Here is a 21,452-nt window from a genome sequence, read left to right as displayed (position 1 = left end):
CCCTGGGAGGCAAGAGGTCTCATGGCATTTCCCCAGACCTGTCTGGTGAGATACCCATAATAGAGATGGCAGCTTGGCCTATGTAGGTAAGCAGAGCTGGAGACAACTCTATGAGATTTCCTATGAGCCTACAATAGTATGGAAGAGTAAGTAAAATATATGTCCTAAGCTCTTCAAACTCCATTATGAGGCTCAAAAGTAGCTAAGAAAGGCCAGCCGGTCTGAAGATGCTTTAAGATTGAGATGAGATAGATTCAGGTTGACCTTCCTAGACCAACTACCAGAAGCCAGATGGAAAGCCCAGATGTCCTAGAAATTTCCTGTGGGTATGAGGTAAATCTCCACAGATGCCACCAGGGACAGAAACTTCTTTCTCCCCCAGCACTGTGATCTGTGAAAGCTCCCCATAATTTAGACATGACTAAGGGGGGAAAAAGATGGCAGTAACTATAAATTGACACCCCCCAAAAAATCTGATTTGGGTGAGAAAATTATGATTTGACTGAATTTTTTCTAAAATAGCTAGAATTTTGTTATGTTATCAAGCATAATGAGGGTTGAAGATTAAACCTCAGTTATGTGGGACTAGACAGTGGTGCAGTGGTAAAAACCCAACACTTGTGAGTCTTACCCACCTGGAAAGGTTCAGGGTTCACATCCAGAAACTTCCCTCAGTATGCCAATTACATGCATGCCCATGATCTGGGGCTGGCTGAAGCTGGGGGTGGATTATGGTGTCCCTGTAAGAGTGTTGTCTGTCTTTCTCTCTCTCCCGCATGGAAGAAGTAAATAAAATTAATAATAATAATAATAATAAAAACCCTCAGTTGTGAGAAAAGTTTTCTTGTACAACTGAGTGTATGACTTATAAAAATTCATTTGTAACACATGCTCTTTCAATTCGTTAGGTCTCATTTCTGAAAGTCATTCAGCACAGAATTTTGGCACCTTCTTTCTTCAATGGTGTATGAAAAGTAGTGACAAGTGAACATTTTGCTGTTTTTACTAAAGTTATTTTGAGCAAGCAGAATTTCACTGTCACATTCCTACGATCGTGCTGTACCTCACATCTGTGATTCACAAACACCCCCTCCAGGCCCCGCCGACAAGCAGCTTTACAGATGGCCTAAAGCTGTATCCCCCCCACCATTAGCTGCATCCTAAGGTGATCAATTTATCCTGGCTTGTCCAGGTTTAGCAATAAAAATTCCAATATCTATCCCAGGAATCCTTTCAACAGTCTTGGGCAAACCAGGGCAGATGGTCACCTTCACAGCATCAGAATTACCTGGAGGGTTTATTAAAATATGAATTCCAGGGCTCTATCCCCAGATCTTCTAATTCATTAGGGGTAGCAGTGGGCCTCAGTATTTTGCATTTGTAATAAGCCGCCAGGGGAAGTGACACTATATCTATGAAACATGTTGCATTGGCCCCAACTTTTTCCAACCACTAACAAAGCAATTATGTTGATCCGTATATTCAATCGATAAAAATTTCATAGCAAAATGATTGACCAGGATTTCAAGTTTTCTCCTCTTCTTTCACAGTGGTTCTCTGGACAGGCCGGCCACATGGGAGAAGTTTTATAAGCACCTAATTTTTAAACATATTAAATCCCTTTCTGCTGAAACCAGCAGAAACGTGTTCTGTTAATTATAACTGAATCCTGACTGACACAGCATGAGACACTCAGCCATGGGGCTTGAGAAATGGTCAAGAAAAGGGGAAAGGAATTTGTGTACTTTTCTGAAACTAGAGGATAAGGGAGAGCAGAAATTTCCTGTGAAAGCAAAGGCCTGTCTAGGCAAAGATGCTCCTGCCCACCTTGGCCATTTACAAGGAAACATTTACAAACCTAGCTGTAGAGAACTCTATCAATACATTCCTGAACAATTACTACAGTCAGCAGAGAGATTACATCATTCCCCTTCCCATCAGAACAATAGGCCTGGTTTTAACTCTGTAAACAACTGAAGTAAAAAGTCTTTCTCTAACAGATGGAAATGAATACACTTGAAGGTGATGATGACCTTCCTGTGGACCATTGAGCCTCGTCCCAGTACAAATACCTTACCCTAGAGAAAATTACAAATGCGGACACACATAAGCATAGCGACATCCTTGAGCCCAGTAAAGGCTGCTAGAACCAGAGACCAGGTCCTGGCAATCTAAGAGGTCTAGGTACAATCTAGAGAAAAAGGAGTCCCCAAACTTCATACATCTCCAAAGGAACCAGCTTCACAGCCATCCTTCTGAATTCGTATTTAAAGCTTTAGAACGAACTCCTGTAAGGTAGAGAGGAAAAAGAGTTGACAGACATGTCCCCACTACAAGGTCACTAATTTGCTAAATCAAGAATGGAAGGGGAAAAAGCAAACCATGAAATCTCAATGAGTCCAGTGCTTGATTTTAACTCACACATGCCAATTAAATTTTTGACGTTGAATTATGCATGTATAAGGAACCAGGGTTAGATATCAACGCTAATTAAAGCTCTGGAAGAAGCAGCACTCCTGGTAAGACTCGGCAAGTCGTTCAGCATGCCCCGACAACCCCATCCGACAGCAGTGGCACTGACACATTGACACGCTCAGGAAAGTTCTGCACCCTGCATCAGCCTGATTCTCTCATGCTATTGTGGGCAACTTACACCATCTCTGACCCATTGTAAACATCCTCTTCTGGGCTGGTCCTGTTGCACAGTTAAGTGCTGTGCATTGGAAACCAGATACCACACAGTCGACTGCAATTTGAATCCTGGTCCCAGTAGCATGAAAAACTCTGGGCATGTGTGCATGTGTGCACAAAACCCTGATGGGTCGGAGGAATGGAAAAAAAAGGATTGCAGTGTTATTATTCTCCTCTGGGGGCCTTTCTCACTCTGTCTGTCTGTCTGTCTCTCTCTCTCTCTCTCTCTGGTGAGCACATGTACTGTAACTGTAAAACAAAATTCTTTTCTGACTTAAAAAATTCACTTCTTGAGCCAGCAGGTGGCATGGAGGTGAAGGTTCTCACATGGTTAGCTGTGTGGTTTGAATCCCAGACCTGGCAGTGTGAAAATCATACCAAATGTGAGAGCATGTGTGTCCAAAATTCTGAGAGGAAACTGGAAGAAAAGGGATTGTAGTGTGGCATCTCCCTTGGGGGGTGATTTCTCACTTTTCCTCTCTCTGTCTCTCTGGCAAGTGCATGTGCCCTATAGCAAAAAAAAAAATTCTCTTCTCTTCTGAAAAACAATTGCAACTGACCTCCTTCATGTAAATGTAATTACTATTGTGTAAGATCTCATTCTTATATAACCAAAGAATCAATATAACCCTCTTTTCTTTTTCTCTCAAAACTTGACTTCTTACCCCAATAGAAACGTTTCACCTATAGGTATACAACATATAAAATTATTATGTAGCTTCTGTTTTACTCTTCCAGTGCACTTAAAAACAAATTAACTGTAATAACTCCATCCATTTATTAGAAGGCACTTTATATAGATGCAGCTTGGTTTATAATAGTGTACACCCAGTAAGCCCATCACAAATAGAAAACATCACAAGTCAAAAGTGTATTAAATATACCTGATCTACCAAACATAATAGCTCAGCCTAGCTTATCTTTTTTTTTCTTTTCTTTTTTTTTTTTTTTTTGAGAGGTTTTTGCTATAGAGTGTGTACACTCACCAGAAAGACAGAGAGAGACAGAAAGACAGAAAGCAAGAAATCACTCCCCAGGGGTTATGGCCACACCGCAATCCCTCCTCCTCCACTCTCTTCTTGGGATCTTGGGCACACATGCACACGCGCCTGGCATGAGTTTAAGCCACTGGATCCAGGACTCAAATCGTGGTCAACTACATCGGAATCCAGCGACATAGCCATTATGCTGCTGGTCCCCAGCCTAGCTGATCTTGAAAGTGCTCAGAAGACTTAACATTAGTCTACAATTGGGCAAAATTGTCTGGCAACACAGAACACTGAAGAATGTCAGTTGTTTAATCTTGTGATCACATGACTTACTGGGAGCTGCGGCTCCCTGCTCTCACTCAACACCACATTGTCAAACCAGGGAAAAGGTCAAAATTCTAACTGTGAAGTACAATTTTTACTGAATGCATAGAATGACGGGCTTTTGCATCCTCATAAGGTAAAATTAAAAAGTAAGTCAAACTTTTGTAAGTCAGGGACCATCCTTATACAAGCAGTCTTCAAGTTATGGGGTATGAGCAAAAAGGTGATTGAGAAAATGGTGACTCGTTTCTACTCTTGATAGCTCTGATCCTTCCTCAATACTCGCAGCAGGGTCTTTGCAAAATCACACCTCTCCCTGATTAAAATCCTTCCATGAGGACTGGTCCTGTGGCCTCGTTGTTAAGGGAGCTGGATCCCACATGGCTGACTGTGGTTTGAATTCCAACCCAGCAACTTGAAAAACATGCTGGCCACGTGTGCGTGTATGCACAAAAATCCTTCCAGAATGGAGGAAAAGGGATTGCAGTGTGATCATGTCCCATGGAAATGCACTTCCTCCTCCTCCTCCTCCTCTTTCTTCTTCTTTCTTCGCCCTCTCTCTCTCTCTCTCTCTCCCTCCTTCTCTCTTTCTCTCCTTTCTCTCTCTCTGTCTCTTTCTGGTGAGTGAATGTATCCTGTGGTAACCAAACAAATAAACGACAATCCCTCAATAGTTTTCCATTGTACCTAGAATAAAAACATACTCATTTCATGGCCAGTAGTAACAGGCATTTTGCTAGGGTCTTCTATTGAGTTAATGAATGTGAAACTCTCAGAACTGCGCCTTAGTATATCATAAGTGCTCAGTAAATCTTAGCTCCCCTTTCCCATCCCTCTTTATCTTCCTCCTCACAATTACATAATAAGGCTTTCCAACTCTGTTCCTTGCCTCACTACTTTCAGCCCCTCTCTTCCTGCCTCATTCCTACTGTTCATCTTTGAGATAAAAAATACATCAAGTTGAGGTTGGCAGGTGGCGTGGTGGTTAAGGGGTCTGGACTCCCACATGGCCAACTGCAGTTCAAGACCCAGACCTGGCGACTTGCTTTCTCACTTTCCCTTCTCTCTCACTTTGTCCCTCTCCGGTCAAATTAAAAGAAAGAAAGAAAGAAAGTTAAATAAAAATAATGGTAAGTCTTTAAAAAAAAAAAAAACCAAGTTGGGCCAGCAGAGAGCATGATGGTTAAGTTACTGGACTCCCACATGGCTGAAGGTGGTTTGAGTCTTGCTCCTGGTGGCTTGATAATCATGTGGGGTGCCTGTGCGTGCCCAAAATCCCAGGAGGAGAATGGAGGAGAAGGAATTGCAGGGCAGCCATCCCCTCAGGGGGTGATTTCTCACTTTTCCTCTCTCTGTCTTTCTCTGACTCTCTCCAGTGAGCATATTGCCCTATGGCAAAAACCTTAAAAAAAAAAAAAAAATCAAAGTTGGGGTCAGCAGATGGTAGAGGTTAAGATGGCTAGATCCCACATCGCTGACTGCAGTTGAAGACCAGGACTCAGTTACTTAAAAAGGTGCACGTGAAGGGCACATGTGGGTGTGTGCCGAAAATTACAAGAAGAAAACAGTGAAGGAATTGTGGTGTAGCCATTCCCTTAGGGAGTGATTTCTCACTTCCCCTTTTTCTCTATCTCTTTATCTCTACCTTTTTCTGTCTCTCTGGTGAGCAAATGAACCCTATAGCAAAAAGTAAAAAAACAAAAACAAAATAAACTTAAGTTTCCTCCATTTCATAATCTTCACATAAACTATTTTTTCCCTTTCTTCTAGGTGGCTTTTTCTCATGTTTTAGGTCTAAATGGCTCCTCCTCAGAAAAACTTCCTTTTCTGCCTAATCTATAAATTGATTCCCCTATTATTCTTCCACAGAACTAAGTTATTTTCTTTCAATGCCCTAATCCTAATTTTTATTGATATAATTTTGCTGTTTTACAACTCTGGTATCTTTCTTTTCCCATTAGCTCTTAAACTCTCTTAGGAAAGAAGACAAATGTTTAGTTCGATACATATACTCAGCATATAACAGTGTCTAGCACATAGAGGAAACATTTAATATTAAAGGAGAAAATGAAAAATTACCCAAAAAAACTCCAAATATTTAATGAGCATTTACTATATAGCTAGGCATTCTCCTAAATATTTGGCATGCATCAGCTCCTCTAATTTTCAAATATCCGTAAGTTATAGAATTACCTCCTTTTCACACTTGGTGGAAAGTGGGACTGAAAGAGTATTTATAAACTACACAGGGACTAAGTGTCAGAGTTAAGATTTAAACTGAGGTCTGTCTGGTTCCAAATAACTTGCTTTTCCTCCCATGGTAACAAGGAGGTAAAAGCATGAAATTATGCAACATGATGAACAGCTAGTTCTGCTTCGTTTATGGCATGGAAAGCCTTCCTGAGTGAATTTATCATAACTACATTGCTATAAGTCAAAACGCTAATTGTAATCCCCAGGACAACTATTATGAAAGTAGCTCAAATATATGAATAATGAAAGCGATAACGAGAGAATTAAAACTATACATTAGAGGGGTGGTGTGGTGGTTAAGGGAGTACTTGAGGGAGCCAGATACCACATGACTAACCACAGTTCAAATCCTGGTTCCAGCAGCTTGAAAGAGCGGAGCGGTATCTCCCACATGGCCAACCGCAATTTGAGTCCTGGACCTCCTGGCAGCTTGCTTTCTTACTTTCTCCCTGTCTCTCTTTCACTCTGTCCCTCTCTGGTCAAATTAAAATAAATAAATAAATAAAGTTAAATAAAATAACTTTAAAAAACCCTGTACATTAGAAAATATCCATTTAACACTAAAGAAGTCACTAATAGATGACTAAGGGAAGAAAAAAATAAGATATTTAGATGCCAGATGTAATTCTTACCTTATTAGTAATTACATTGAACATAAATACATTGATCAATTTCAATGAAATATAAAAACATTCATCATTTCAATCAAAAGGCAGAACTTGGCAGAATGTATTTTTTAAAAACCATGATCCAGCTTTTTACTGTGTATAAGAAACACACTTTAGATTCAAAGATACGAGCAGGTTCAAAGTTAAAAAAAAGAGAAAGAAAATATACTACATAAACAGTAACCCCAAAAAAGCTGAAGTGGCTATACCAATATCAGACAAAACAGACTTTAAGACAACAATTTTTACTAGAGACAAAGACAAACTTCATATAATAGTTATAAAATCAATCCAGCAAAAAGCAGTAATAACATAAACATATTTGCACCTAATAACAGAGTCTCAAATACATGAAGCAAAAACTGACAAAACTGAAATTAAAAAATTCAACAGTAATAGTTGAAGACTTCAATACCCCACTTTTTTTTTTTTGAGAGGATTTTTCTATAGGGCACATACGCTCACCAGACAGACAGCGAGAGACAGAAAGCAAGAAATCACCCCCCAGAGTGAATGGCCACACCGCAGTACCTTCTCCTCCATTCTCCTCTCGGGATCTTGGGCACACACGCACACGCGCCTAGCATGAGTTTTAAGCCACCGGGTCTGGGACTCAAACCGCGGTTGACTACATGGGAGTCCAGCGACATAGCCATTATGCTAACTGCTGGTCCGCAATACTCCACTTTTAATAATAGAAAAATCAGGCAGAAAATAAGCAAGGAAATTGAATACTTGAACACCACTATAAACCAGCTATATGTAACAGACATTGATGGACCTAAAACATCATGCTCAATGAAATAAGTCAGTCACAAAAGTCACATATATGATTCTATCTATAAATTGTTCAGAAAAGGCAGATCTACAGAAACAGAAAGCAGATGAGTGGTTTCTAGCAGGGGTGGGGAGGGGAAAATGGAGAATGACTGCTAATAATAGAGTTTCTAGGGTAATAAAAGTGTTCTAGAATTTGGCAACAGTGATTTTGCACAACATTCTAAACATACTAAAATCAACTGAATTGTACATGTGCTACCAGAGAGGGACAGAGAGAGAGACAAAAAAGTACCCCTCAATGAGGTGTGGTTGCAATCCTTCCTCCTCCATTTCTCCATCCTATCAGGGTTTTGGGGCTGTACACACATGTGCCCAGGATATTTCAAGCTGCTGGAACCAGGAAATGAACTGTGGTCAGTCATGTGGTATCCGGCTCCCTCAAATACCAGGTTACAGGGACAACCCACCAATTCATTTATTTATTTAGATATTTCCATATCCCTCATTTCTATTTTTAAAATAAATAAATTACTTCAAGGGTAAATGACACACAGTCTCTCTCTTGTGAGTGGATTTTCAGTCCCCAGAGAATGGGCATGATTCTGGCTCATGTCTCTGTTTAGCTGGGAGAGGAAGGAAAAGGGACATTGTTATTAGATAATGTCGTGCCCTTAGAAATGAATTTAAACCTTTCTAAATATCTTTTTTTGTAATTTGCTAAGTCAAATTAATACTAATTGCTATTCATGAGTCACCTGAGTTTCTGTGAGACTCTATGCCTGAGTCAATCAAGCTGAGGAGGGCAGTGATGGGGCTTCTCTGGAGGGAGGGGGAATGGAAAAGGAGACAAGAAGAACCCTTTTCTCTTTATCTACAACGTGATACTGTTTGACTCACATCACAGGGCTCTTGCAAGAATCAAAGTGTGTCGTGTCTGTGCAAGTGCTTTATATCCACAGTATCCCCACACAAATGAGAAGATCGTTACTATTCAATGAGCCAGGGAAGCAGTTCACTGAGATATTAGTGGTCTAAGTTTCTGTTGAGTTTTCACATGCAGGATCATGCCCACATTTTCCATAGAGAATTTTGACCCTTGAGAGAGTGGTATATTGTAAATATAAAATAATGACATTGTCATTAACTAGCATAAATTTTTTGCTCCTGTGGCTAAATGACATATCAACAAAAATCTAGAGTACATAACATTTTCTCAGTACATTGACAGAATTAGAGACAGAATTGAGACAAGGTTTTAAACACTTTTTGTCAAGGAGAAAATGGCCAATAAATGCCAGTTATTATTTTTAATTGAACTAAAGAAGTTTTATTTATTTTAACTTTTTAAGTTCATGTTGAAAAATATTGACAATTTTCTATTCAGTTCTATGACAGTATTTATTGGTGCCATCTGCTGGAAGTTTCTGAAAAATTGGTGTGGTTAAGATGAACAAGATGATGACCAGCACAGCATGTTATAGTTTAAGTACAGGTTTTCCTCACATACTATCATTAAGGAAGGAAAGGTTCCTGGTATGCATTTCTTATATTAATTGTTTTTTGCTTGGTAATCAGTATATTAAAGAGACGTACATACATTTCAAGAATTTCTGAACTTCTGTTCATCCAGATTTAAGCATGGAACATATGATGACTTTAAAATGTACAATTAAAGCTATTCATCATAATCTGCTATCCCATCAATATCAAATTACAGTTACTATGGAGCATAAGTTAAATGGTTTAAAGTAAACTTGTAACATCTAATAAACATCTTTTTATATCACAATCTTGTATTAAAATTTGCAATGTAGGGGTCGGCAGGTAGTGTAGTGGTTGAGGCACTGGACTCTCACACGGCTGATGGTGGTTCAAGTCCTGAACCTGACGACTTGCTTTCTCGCTCTCCCTCTCTCTCTGTGTCTCTATCTCTGGTCAAATTGAATAATAATAATTAATAAATGAAATGAAATAAATAATATTTTTTAATTTGCCATGTAAAACATTTTGATGCTAAAAAGAAAATGTGCTTCATGAATTATAAAATTCATTCATTCATTTAACCTGTATATTTTCAGCTCTTGTTGTCTGCCAGGGCCTGTGCTAAGAACCTGGCATGCAGAAGTAAGTAACTGTCCCTGTCTGGATCCTGCATTTGGTGGGGGAGACAAAAGATTCATACATAACTAAATGTAATGCATTAGAATAAGCAAAACTCAGGACCAGCAGATGGCATAATGGTTACGTCACAGGACTCTCACGTAGTCAACCTCAGTTCGAGTCTCAGACCTGGTGGCTTTAAACATGCCAGGAGCATGTGCATGCATGCCCAAGATCCCAAGAGGAAAATGGAGAAGCGACTGTGGTGTTGCCATCCCCCCTGGTGGGGGTGACATCTCACTTTATGTCTCTCTGTCTCTCCAGTGAGCACACATACCCTAGAGCAAAAATCTCTCTTAAAAAAAAAAAAAAGAATAAGTATAAACTCCATGAATAAACTCCATGAAGGAAATTGAGGAGAGGTCTCCTAAATCAGGGAGTGGTGGTCTTTTCCACAGTATACTGAAATTTACCACCTTTGCAGAACTGGGGAAGAGAGAAGAGAATTACCAAAGAAAATCAAACTTAAGAAAGTAAAACCATCAGGTAAGTTGAGATAGGAATAAAGAAAATCAAGTTTTCTCCAGTCCTGTGAAATATCAGGGTTTCAAGTGGTCTCCATGATTATTAGATAAGATTTGACTTAGCTCTAGATTTCCACCTATTAAATGTACCATGGGTTTCAGCATAGGGTGCATATACTCTGCACACTAACATATGTATCATGGAATTACTACATAATTTTCCCTATAGTGAATTCAGATAGAGCACAACTGTGATGAGATTTATCCTTCTTAGCAGACTCAACCCAGTCAGTTCATTAACCCCACAATGATGCATCCCTCCATTTTACATGACAAAATTTTGAACCCCATTTATAGGATTTATAGATGTGTGCATATTTTAGCAAGCATCAAAATCATCTGGAGGGCTTTAAAAATAGAATGCTGTCCCCCCACCTCCACCCCGCAGATTCTCATTCAGAAGGTCCTGAGCATTTCAAACAAACTCCCAAGTGACATTGATGCTGCTGGTCCAAGGACCACTTTTGAGAACTACTGCTTCAGACCATGATAACATAAAGGAAATAAGGGCAAAATATTAATCAATTTTGTACGTATTAAAAAATAATTGACTTTTTTTCTGGTTTAAAAAGCAATACAGGGACCAGCAGGTGGTGTGGTGGTTAAGGCTCTGGAATCTCCCACATGGCCAACCCCAGTTTGAGTCCCAGACCTGATGGCTTGCTTTCTCACTTTTCTTCTCTCTCTGGTCAAATTAAAATAAATAAATGAATAAATAAAAATTAAATAATTCTTTCAAAAAAGGCAATAGAGAGGCACACTGAAAAATAGAGACAATTTTAAAGAAAATAAAAATCACTTAAAATCTCAACATCTGAAAACAACCAAATTTTCCTTGTTCCATGCCCTTAAAAATGAGTTTTAACTTTCCTAAGTATTTCTTTGTAATTTGCTAAGTGAATCTGTAAACATTTGACATCTTTCTTTCCATATTTCTTTGTGTGTGTGGGTGTGTGTGGACACATGTGCATATAACTCAAATTCTGTATATACAATTTAAGTACTTGATTTTTTTCTTTTGGAATTATATTTTGAGCATTTTTCACATTACTTAAAAATCAACCAATATAGAATATATTAATAAATCAGGTTATTGCCATGAGCAACTCGGTCTCAAAACCACAAGGACCACTAGGGAATAGGTAAGACATGCCATCAGCAAAAACAAGGGTTCCAGTTTCTACACATCCTCACCATTTATTACTGTTTTTTTCTCTTAGCCATTCTAGCATGTATTAAGTGATATGTCCTTGTGATTTTGATTTGCATTTCCTTAATATTTAATGATGTTGAGCATCTTTTCATATGCTTAGGAGCCATTTGTATACCTTCATTAACAAAACAACTGCTTATGCCCTTTACCATATTGTTTTCTAAAAATTGCCGGAAGGTGCAATGCTTTCATCGGAGACAGAAGAAAGAGAGTGAGAGAGAAAACACACTCTCTAGGGGAGCATGATAATGTTGCAATCCCTTCTCCTCCATTTTTCCATCTTGTCAGGATTTGGAGCACACATGCACATGTACCTGGCATATTTTTCAAGTCTTCAGGCTGGGATTCAAACAGAGGTCAGCCATGCAGAATCCAGCTCCCTTAACCACTAGGTTATGGCCTTTTAAAATCAGATTACTTGTCTTATTGTTGAATTATAAGAGTTCTCTGCAGGGTTTTGATAGAAGATCCTTATCAAATATTGATTTGCAAATATTTTCTCCCCTTCTATAAGTTACTTTTCATTTTCTTGATAGTTTCTTTAATTTTACTGTAGTCGTGTGTGTGTGTGTGTGTGTGTGTGTGTGTGTTTGTGTTTTGGTTTCTTGTGCTTTAGGTACTATATCTAAGAGACCATTACTTAACCCAAGGCCATAAAGATTTATTCCTATGCTTTCTTCTAGGAGTTCTATAGCTTTAGCTCATACATCTAGGTTTATTATCTGTTTTAAGCTAATTTTTGTGTATGGTGTGATTAGGGGTCCAAATTCTTTCTTTTGTATGTAGATATCTAGCGCTCTAGAAAATTCATTGGAAAGATCATTCTTTTCTCATTAAATTACCTCAGTTGGCACTCTTATCAAATTTCAGTTGTGCATAGATGTATGGGTTTAGGTCTTAACTCTTAGTTCTATTATATATACACATATATATATATATATGTATATATATATATACATCCTTTTGCCAATACCACAAAATCTTTTTTTTTTTAACTTTCTTTTTTTTTTGGAGAGGTTTTTGCCATAGGGCGCGTGCGCTCCCCAGACAGACAGAGAGAGACAGAGAGACAGAAAGCGAGAAATCACCCTCCCCCAGGGGGGATGGCCATGCTGCAATCCCTTCTCCTCCACTCTCCTCTCAGGATCTTGGGCACGCATGTACACGCATCCAGCATGAGTTTTAAGCCACCCGGTCTGGGACGGGAACCGCGGTCGACTACGTGGGAGTCCAGCAACATAGCCATTACTAACTGCTGGTCCCCGATACCACTAAATCTTTTTGAAAAATCTATTTTTGCCAGAGGGCACATGTGATTGCGAGAGAGAGAGAGAGAGAGAGAGAGAGAGAGAGAGAGAGAAAGAGAGAGAGAGAGAAAATGAGAAAGTACCTCCCCTCCCAGGGAATAGTCATGCTGCAATCCCTTCTCTTTCATTTCTCCCTCCTTTCGTGACCTTGGGCACGCACAGCATGTTTCTCAAGCTGCTAGGTCCAGGACTCAAACTATGCAGTCTGCCATGAGGGATCCAGCAGACTTAAACACTATGCCATAGGCTGCCCTTGCCCACCCCCTACCCCCACAGCCCCAGTCTTTAGTACTTTAGGTTTGTAGTAAGTTTTGACACTGGAAGTACAAGTATTCCAAATTTGCAATGTTTTATCAAGATTGTTTTGTAACAATCTCTTGCATTTCCACATAAATTTTAGGATCAGATTTTCTGTTAGTGTATACCCTAAGTTTTTGTGTGATATATTTTGTTTTCACTCATCTTAAATATTTTATAATTTTCGATTCTTTTCTTTAACTCATGGTTACTTAGTAGTGTGTTAATTTTCACATTTTTTTTAATTTCCCAAATGTGCATTTCATTGTTTTCTAATATGATTTCATATGATTTCATTCCCCCTTAAATTTACTGAGGTTTGTATTATGATCTATCATATAGTCTATCCTAGCAAATGTTTCATGTGCACTTGCGCAAAATGTGAATTCTGTTACTGTTAGTAAAGTGTGTCCTATAGATGCCTGTTAGGTCAAGTTGGTTTATGGTCGCTTTCAACTCTTTCATTTCTTTATTTTTCATTTGCCTAGTTTTTCTGTTCATTACTAAAAGTGGAATATTGAAATCTCCAACTATTGGGCCAGCAAGTGGCATGGTGGTTAAGGTGCTGGATTCCCGCATGACCAATCAGAGTTTAAGTCCTGGACTCAGCAGTTTGAAAATCACAACAAATAAATAGATAAATAAATGTTTTTATAAAATAAATATCCAACTATTATTGTTGAATGGTCCATTTCTTGCTTCAATTTTGTCAATTTCTGCTTTGAGTATTTTGATATTCTGCTGTTAAGTGCATAAATGTTCATAAACTTTTTATCTTCTTGGGATATTGATCCCTTTATCATTATGTAATATCACCCTTTTTCTCTAGTAAAAAAAAAATTAAGGTCTATTCTTTTATGGCTGCTATTTTTATAGGATAACTTTTTCACTCTTACACTTTCAGCTATCTGTATTATTTAATCTAACACATCTCCTATATATAGAATATAGTTGAGTTTTGTTTTATGTTACATCTACCAATGTATGCCTTTTGCCTTTTGAATGGATTATTTAATCCATTCACTTTTTTTTTTTTTTTGAGAGAGAGATTTTTGCTATAGGGCATGTGTACTTGCCAGAAAGAGAGAGAAAAAGAGACAGAAAGCACCCCCACCCCACCCCCCCAGGAGGAATGGCAATGCTACAATCCCTTCTCCATTCTCCTCTAGGGATTTTGGGCATACATGCATAGGTGTCCAGTATGAGTGTTAAGCCACCAGGTCTGGGATTTGAACCGCAGTCAACCATATGGGAGTCAGTGATGTAACCATTTTGTCATCTGCTGGTCTCAATCCATTCATATTTTGATTTAATACTTTTTAAATCACATTTTTAAAATTTTGTTCTCAGCAGGTGCTTTAGAGCTTACAATATACATTTTACCTTATTAGAAATTACTCTGGATTTATACCAACTTTGTTCTAATAAGATACAGAAACTTTACTCCTATATGACACCAATGTTTCCATATCTGCTTTGTGCTATTACTATTATAATTATTATGCTATTTATCTTACAAACTCAACAACAAATGGATATAACTATCAGTTCATTTAACTTTGTCTTTTAAAGAAGTTGAGAGAAGGGACCAGCAGTTAGCGTAATGGCTATGTCGCTGGACTCCCACGTAGTCAACTGCAGTTCAAGTCCCGGACCCAGTGGCTTAAACTCACGCCGGGTGCGTGTGCATACATGCCCAAGATCCCGAGAGGAGAATGGAGAAGAAGGGATTGCGGCGTGGCCATCCCTCCTGGGGGGTGATTTCTCGCTTTCTCTCTCTCTGTCTCTGTCTGTCTGGAGAGCGCACGCGCCCTATAGCAAAAACCTCTCAAAAAAAAAAAAAAAGAAGAAAGGAAAGCAATTACATCTTTATAGTATTTGGTACATTGAACATTCTTATTATTCTGTCTGGTTCTTTTCATTGTTTCTTTGTGGATTTGAGTGACTAACTAGAGACATTTTCTTACTCCAAGACAGTTGTTATTCCCCATGCTGTCTTCCTTGTACTGTTATCACCAAATACATTACGTTTCCTTATGTTATAGTTCCTCAAATTCAATTATACACAAATTACTTCATGCAATTACTTTTTAAGGCAGTCAAGAAAGAAGAAATATGCAAAAAAAAAAGGTCTGTATCTTTCTTTCCCAAAATATTTTGATTATTTAGGCACTCAATATAGTTAATAAAAACTCTAGTTTGAGTTTAGATAATATCATTCTACTTTTGGTTACAACCTAACTCTTGTCATTTCCTTTTCACCTAGCTCATTGATTAGAAACTTAGTCTTAGAGTTGGGAATTGGAAATACTCTAGGTGTATCAAATAGGGGATTTAATATAAGGAATGGTTTCAAAAGTGCTGGAAGGGTTGAAAGAGGAAAAATGGGTCTATGAGATAACTGAGAGATTAGTAACTTCTGGAAGCTCCTACCACTCCAAGACTAGCAAAAAAGAAAATAGGCTGGCCCCATAGTACATCAGTTAAAGGAGCTGGATCCCATGTGGCCAACTGCAGTTCAAGTCCTGGCCCTGGAGGCTTAGGTAACATACCAAGTATATTTTTATGTGTGCCCTGGGTCCTGGTGGGATGGAGAAATAGAAGATGGAGGACTGTGGTATGACAATCTCTCTCTCTCTCTGGTGAGCATGCATGGCTTCTGGAAGGAAAGGAGGAAAAGCAGAGAGAAAGAGAGGAGGCAAGGAGGAAGGAAGGAAAGAAAAATGGGAAAAAGAAAGGAAGGAAGAAGAAAAAAGAAAGAAAAAATGTTACCAAGTCTATCAGGTATTCATCACTGCTACTGTTGAGGCTTGCTGTTGCTGCCAGAACTACTGACACACCACTGGAGGCTGCAATTGCTACTGCTGCCACCCACTGCTCACCAGCAGCTATAGCTCATTATCACTGCTACTAAAACTGCCCATGAACACTGGAGCCTGTAGCCATCACAGGTTGTTAGAAAAATATTGGACTTGCCCATCTCCCACTTCCCATTGGTGCTTCCCAATAGCACTGGAAGTTTATTGAAAGCAAATGTTTCAGAGTCTAGAATTTAGCGCTATCTAGTCCAACTTTTTGCAGTGTTAGAAATTACTTGCACTCTGACTACCTAATACATAGCCACTAATGACACGGGGACTACTGAGCACTTGAAATGTGGCTAGCAGGACTGAAGAACTGAATTTTATATTTTATTTAGTTTTAAACTAGTGTAAGTTGAAGAGTCCCATGTGGTTATTGGTTTCCATGTTGGGGAGCATATATTTAGCACCTGCAAAACATGGATGGGCTAGATTGGAGCTGAGAACAAGCAGGTAGATGATGATTAAAGGATCAATGCTCAGAGAGATCTCATTCTCAGCCTGGCTCCAGCACTCCTTCGCTATATAACCTTGGGCAAGTGAGTCAACCTCTGGAAGTCATCTGGAAGAATGGCAAGGATAAGGGGACCAGCAGTTAGCGTAATGGCTATGTCGCTGGACTCCCATGTAGTCGACCATGGTACGAGTCCTGGACCCGGTGGCTTAAACTCACGTTGGGTGTGTGTGCGTGCGTGCCCAAGATCCCGAGAAGAGAATGGAGGAGAAGGGATTGTGGTGTGGCCATCCCCGCTGGGGGGTGATTTCTTGCTTTCTGTCTCTCTGCCTCTCTCTGTCTTTCTGGTGAGTGCGCACACCCTATAGCAAAAACCTCTCCAAAAAAAAAAAGAATGGCAAGGATAATACTTATCTTCTGGGATTAGAGAACTTGTTGGCAGAACTAAACAAAATAATGCAACCATTCAGCCAATGCTTGACTGTAAGCACCCAATAAATGCTAGTTATAATTATCACCTAAAATAAATATTTCCAAAATTTTGATCATGGGAGGGGGGTGGCATAACATGTAGGAAGTCTATGGAGAGATGGTAGTCCAATTTGTCACCCTACGTTTCTTTTTAGATGTAATTTTGTGAACATATTTGCTAAACATTTTCTTTCCCCCTTTTCCTTTATTATTCTTTGTCTCTTTGCCTAACAAATAATTTCAGCATCTCTCTATTCTTTTATAAGATATACTTTTTAAAACTTTGACTTCATTTTATACTATTGCAGCTATACTACTATTGAAGACTCTATCAAAGTTCATGATTATGTCAAAATAATTTTGTTGGGGAAGCCAGAGTGGTTCATGTGGTTGGTCAAGCCAGAGTTGTTCAGCAGTAATGCAGTGCTCTGTGATGCTTAGATAATATGGGAAGGTCCTGCGTTTGCATCCTGAGGTCTTCTTTTGCACTTTGGCCATGTAAATGTGTGTCCATGATTGGCTGGCTAAGGCTGAAGGTAGGACTGCAACACATAGATCTTGGTCCGGGGTTGCTCTCTCTTAGGAAATAGATAAACTTTTTAAGAGATTATGTTTGGGGACCAGCAGGTGGCATGGTGATTAAGGCCCTGGAATCCCACATGGCTGACCACGGTTCAAGTCTTGGACCTAGAGGCTTGAAAATCATGCTGGACATTTATGCATGCATACCCAAAATCCCAGGAGAAGCATAGAGGAGAAGAGACTGTGGCACAGTCATGCCCTTGGCAGGGTAATTTTTCACTTTCTCTCTCGCTGTCCATGTCTCTCTCTGGTGATTGCACATGCTCTATGGCCAAAACCTGAAGAAAAAAAGGCACTTTGTGAAATTAATTAATTAGTTAATAGGTAAACCAACGAGAAAAGAAAAGATTATGTTTGTTGGATAAGACACAGAAGTTTTCTTGCTTTTCACTGTTTTGTTCCCAGGGGTGATTTTTCTGACACCACTGCAGCATGCTAAGGGTTTAACCATAATACATTGCACTATATGTTTATTTCTGACTTTTCCTTATCACTTTCTTAAAGCTAAGAAAGATTTATAAATGTTGACACACATTTTATAAAAGTCCAAATATATCACAGAGACTTTATTTTATTACAAAATGTATTATTTTGTGCCAAACCTAGAATCTCTCTAACGATCTCTTCTGCTTTTTGAATCATTAAGGAGAGCAGACTAACAACTAAAGACTTATCTCTTACATAAATAATGTTGATACAGTTCATGTTCTGTCAGAACAGTATTACAGTGGGAATGACAGGAATTTCACAAGACAGAACCATCCTTGCAACTGCACTGAAGGAGTATCTATGTTGATTCAAATCAGAAACATCTAATGCAATGCACCTGGGAGTGAAACGATTCTCTTACAGGGTTTAAAAAATAATAATAATAAAAACCAACCAAATTTTTCCATTGTTCAACTATTAATACATTGTTAGATGTGGTACATTTCTTACATAACTTACAAGAGAGCTTTTTGAGGAAAGGGTAAATATAAAAGGACTGTGGGGTCCTAAACGTAACCCAACCCAGATATAACAAGATTAGGCTGCACCCAGTGTCACTGGGCTGCTGTCAGTAATATGGGCTGACATGCCCACAGGCACATCCGGCCTTTTGCCAAAGCCAGGCAAGGTTGTGAATAGTTCTGAATTTTTCCTGTGGACATGCTATTAACACTAGTGGGAGCTCTTTCCATTAAGGTTAAAAAAAAAAAACAAGGTCCATAGTTGTTCTTTCTCTCAATATTAGATTTAGTTGTTTGTCCAGGGGAGTTATATTTAAAGGAATCACTTGCCATCACTTGCCAAGACTTGAATGAATCTTTTTAAAAAATGATCTTGGGCACTAGAACATGGAAGTGAATAATTTGCTTCAGTCTTCTTTCCTACTTCTGAACAATTTCTGAACAGTGAAAAGAAATTAGCCGCTAGTCATTAGTTAGTGCTTTCCAAAACAGACCGTGGGCTTGCCTGTCCTTTCAGTTACAGCTTCACTGAAGCCCCATGCTCTGTTTTCGCCCATAGAGAACTCCTTACACAATACCTGCACAAAAGAGAGAAGTTGCACTCCGAGCTTTCCCTTTCAGAGAGTCATACTTGGTTATCAAGGAGAAGTAGTGTCACACTGATGGGGAGCAGAGATTCTCATAATTATTAAACTAATCTGGAGGGGCTCTCAATTTCCATGTTCATGCACTCTCTAAAGTCATCCCAACACTCCCACATGATTCTATTTTGATAAAAGGAATAAAGGAACCACCTGAAGGAAACAAAGCATGGGCTACTAGATGAATTCATCTCTCCTTACACATTGAGGTGAAGACTTTAAGAGCTAGAGTGACCCAAGTTTTCCTCTGATCGTTTCCACAACACCATGCTACACATAATAAAACTGTACTCAATCAAATTCACAGCTTCTATTTGAGGAGTGGGCAGTGCAGGGACTTGCTAAGTGTCAGATACCATGCGAAGGGTTTTGTGTACATTCTTTACATAATCCTCATGCCAAAGCTATGAGTTATTATTACTTTCATTTTGCAGATTTATAAACTGAGACTCTGAGAGTTTAAATCACAGAGTTAGTAAATGGCTAAGCTGGGATTAAAACCCAGATAGACTGAAAAGTTCATTTATTCAAACATAGATACTACAAAATACTCCTATGCAGAAAATTACTCACTCAAGAAAGTATTGATAAGACATGGAGAATAATATCGGATATTAGGAGACAGTGAGATCACAGGAAATATATATAAGGTAGTAATCATTGTTTAATAATATTGATAATAATGATAGTTGCCTTTAACTGAATGCTACTACAGGCCAGGGAGTTTATGTTTTTTTTCATTTAATTATCCTAGTTGCTCTGTGAGGTACTGATAATTGTACCCATTTTTCAGATAAGGAAACTGAGAATTAGAAAAATTAAATATTAGGACATTCAGAAAGTCATGATAGATTTTTCTATGCAAAAATGCATCATGACTGGGACCAGCAGGAAGCATAATGGCTATGTTGCTGGACTCCCATGTAGTTGACCGTGGTTCAAATCCCAGACCCAGTGGCTTAAACTCATGCCAGGCATGTGTGTGTGCATGTCCAAGATCCTAAGAGGAGAATGGAGGAAAAGGGATTGCTGTGTGGCCATCCCCCCTGGGGGGGGGGTGATTTCTTGCTTTCTGTCTCTCTGTCTCTTTCTGTCTTTCTGGCGAGCACACATGCCCTATAGCAAAAACCTCTCAAAAAAAAAAATGTGTCATGACTTTCCTGACAACCCAATAACCTTCCCCAGTGGGCCAGTTCATGTCTTAGTAAGGTAAGTAAGGTGGCTGGATCCCACAGGGCCAACTGCAGTTTAAGTCTTGGACCAGCTGGCTTGAAAACCACACCAGGCACATGTGTGTGCATGCCCAAAATCCCAAAAGGAGGGAGAAATGGAGAAGGGACTATGACACGACCATGTTCGATGGTGGGTACTTTCTCATTTTTCCTCTCTCTCTGTTGTTCTTTTTGGTGAGGGCTCTCTGACAAACAAAAGCAAAAAACTTTTTTCAGGTACACGGTAGTAAAATGAGGTTCAGACTGAAGTTTTAAGTGTCTTGAATCCCCACAATCTTACTCACCTGAAGAAGAGTGACTGGAGTTGGCTCTGTAGCCTGGAGGTTAAGGGATCCAGATCTCTCATGGCTGATAGTTCAGATCCCAGCCCTGGCAGCTTGAAAAATACATCAGGTGTATGTGCATGTGCATGCAGGATGGAGAAATGGGGAAGAGATTACAACATAACTATGCTTTTTCAGAGGGTGCTTTCTCCCTGTCTCTCTGGTGAGTGCATGTGCTTCCTAGCAATTAATTTAAAAAAGAAAGAGGTTCTTTCCTTTCGGCCCTGGGACCAATGAAATTGCCAATGCCAACTCCCATCAGCAGCAGATTCAGAAGCTAATCAAGGATGGGTTGATCATCCACAAGCCTGTGACTGTCCATCCCTGGGCTTGATGCCGGAAAAACACCTTGGCTTGCAGGAAGGGCAGGCACATGGGCGTAGGTAAGGGAAAGGGTACGGTCAATGCTAGAATGCCAGAGAAGGTGACCTGGATGAGAATGAGGATCCTGCACTGGCCGCTCAGAAGATACTGGGAGTCTAAGAAGATTGACCACCACATGTATCACAGCCTGTACCTGAAGGTGAAGGGGAATGCATTCAAGAACAAGCAGATTCTCATGGAGCACATCCACAAGCTGAAGGCACACAAGGCCTGCAAGAAGCTCCTAGCAGACCAGGCTGAGGCCTGCAGATCTAAGGCTAAGGAAGCACACAAGCGAGTGAGGAGCACCTCCAGGCCAAGAAGGAAAAGATCAAGACTCTGTCCAAGGAGGAAGAGACCAAGAAATAA

General features: G+C 39.4%; 1 pseudogene; it reads left to right on the top strand.

The window, feature by feature from the left end:
- Positions 1-21,452, top strand: part of LOC102500254 (60S ribosomal protein L19-like) — a 31,406-nt pseudogene extending 9,954 nt beyond the window's left edge.

This window comes from Tupaia chinensis, unplaced genomic scaffold (assembly GCF_000334495.1).
Source record: "Tupaia chinensis unplaced genomic scaffold, TupChi_1.0 Scaffold000154_1, whole genome shotgun sequence".
NCBI classification, from domain to species: domain Eukaryota; kingdom Metazoa; phylum Chordata; class Mammalia; order Scandentia; family Tupaiidae; genus Tupaia; species Tupaia belangeri.
Note: the sequence above shows the minus strand (reverse complement) of the source record. Positions and strands in the feature narration are given on the sequence as shown.